Source organism: Hippopotamus amphibius, chromosome 15 (assembly GCF_030028045.1).
Source record: "Hippopotamus amphibius kiboko isolate mHipAmp2 chromosome 15, mHipAmp2.hap2, whole genome shotgun sequence".
NCBI classification, from domain to species: Eukaryota; Metazoa; Chordata; class Mammalia; order Artiodactyla; family Hippopotamidae; genus Hippopotamus; species Hippopotamus amphibius.
In genome coordinates, this window is record NC_080200.1 from 32,949,455 (window position 1) to 32,951,621 (window position 2,167).

Genomic DNA, 2,167 nt, shown 5'->3' on the forward strand with positions numbered 1-2,167 from the left:
ATACCCCAACGAGTGTAAAACAGTTAGATAGGTCACTGGGGAACAGTGCCTCCTTAGCCACGTCACCCACATCCCAGGGAAAGACTTGCTAGGCAAAGAGAGAAGCCTCTTTCCTTGTGAGCCAACCCTGGCTCTTTGAATATCAAGAGGACTAAGTCCACGTGAGTCCCCCAAGACCTGATAAAGGTAACCTAGAAAAGAAGTGATGATTTTTAGAAGACATAAGCCTGCCTGCCTGCCTGCCTGCCTTCCTTCCTTCCTTCCTTCCTTCCTTCCTTCCTTCCTTCCGGAAAAAGGAAGGAAAGCTTTCTCTCTCATGACGGAGAGAGCAGAGCAATAGAAGAAACACCCAAGCCCGAGCCCAAAGTTGGCCTTTTTCACCGAGAGACAGAAAACTGAATTCTAGTTTTGCACTGGTTTCCTGTTGATACGAACACTCATGTGTGTCCTTGAATCCATCCTCATCTTAAGCAGTCCTGACCACGGTTCCCATTCCTTTCCGAAGATTCTTCTCCTCAGAAACCTTTTCCAATCGCCTGTGCCCAGTTTTAGCTTTTCCCTTGTGTCCTTTGTTTCCCATTTCGAAATGACTAGCTTTAGGACCGAAATGTCTTTTTTTCCCTCCCCCAAACCTTATCTGCATACCTTCTACCTTGCCTCCCCCCTCCCCACACTCCCCAAAGAGGTCCTCTTCCTACAATGAGGATGGCGACCTCGGGTAGCTTGGACCACACACGTTCCTTCTTTAGGATGCCTCATCCTTGGACATTTGTCACCGCCCCCCCCCGCCCCCCACCCCACCCCACCCCACCCCACCCCAATCCAATCCAATGAAAGTAAGGAAGCCAACCACAGTGACCCGTGTGAACATGGACTGCCTTGTAGAAGTCCAGGCTCCTGCCTAGTTTGTGGTTTCCCTAAAGCGCAAGATCTGTGTAGGCATGGAAGCACGCATATGCTCCAACTCTCCGGAGCAGGGAGACCCTTAGGCTTGTGGAGCTAGGGACGTTTCAGCATTTTCCCTTCTTTGGAGATGATGTAGACAGGCTGCTGAATGTCCATTCTTTCATGGCACTCAGTCCACCCCTAAACCTAGAGATGTTGGAAAGTCTTGAAGTCGGCCTATGGAAAAGAGTTCTTGTGGAAGACGTTCCCTTACACATTCTCCTCATCTCGTCCACACTTCTGTCCTCTGTGTGTTATGAGCGGTCCCACTTGGATGATTCGTGATTTCTTAAGACAGGAAAGCAGTCAGTCCTCATCTCTACACCTCCCGGCCGCCCCCTCCACCACCCTGTTCCCGTGAGAGATTTTCTTCCTGCTTTCAGACGGGAGAAGGAAAGGAGGGTCCGTGTTCCCCTCCTGTTGTCACCTCGCATGGCAAAATCTCCCTATGCCACGGAGGCCCATTTGGGGGCGGTGTCCTGCGGGCCCGAAGACCTTCCGAGTCAACCTCAAGGAGGATGAGGATGTTCTCTCTTGCCACCGAACCGGTGAACCCGATGGCCTTCTAAGCAATGATGTCTCATCAGCCCACCCCACCCGTTTCACACAGAACGGAACAGCCTCTCCTGGATGACTCGGAGCAGGGGAGTTCCTGGGTCTGTCAGAGAGGGCCCTCTGCTGGCGGTGGGTGAAAAAGCACTGCACAGGACAGGAGGTGTTCGTGGTGTCCTTGGGAAGGAAAGGCGGGGGGGCATTTTATTCTTGGAAAGCTTATGCTGGCCCAGGATGTACACTATGAAAGATGATGCGACCTCATTTGGGGCGGGCACCAGAGGAGGGAGACGCGGGGCGGGGGGGGGGGGGGGGGGGGCGGGGAGGTGTAGAAACGCATAAAAGCGGTCCTACCTTAAATGAATAAAAAAATAACAAGCAATATAACATGTACAATAAAATAGAGCACACGCAAAGGAAACGAAGGCAAAGTACAGGAAACGAAGAGAAAAATGCAAAGCCTATATACAGTGCTTCCATGTTCCTCATTCAATCAGCTTGGTGCAGGAATCTCCAGGAGATGAACAGCAAGCATACACGGGTCAAGCGGCGGCCGCGGGTCCACCGGCAGCCCGGGGCTGCGCAGCCCGAGTCCGCGCGTGCTGTCGCTCGGCGGCCGGCGGGCCGGGTCTCTGGGCGCCCGCGGCCCGAGGGTCGCTCGGCGGCCGGC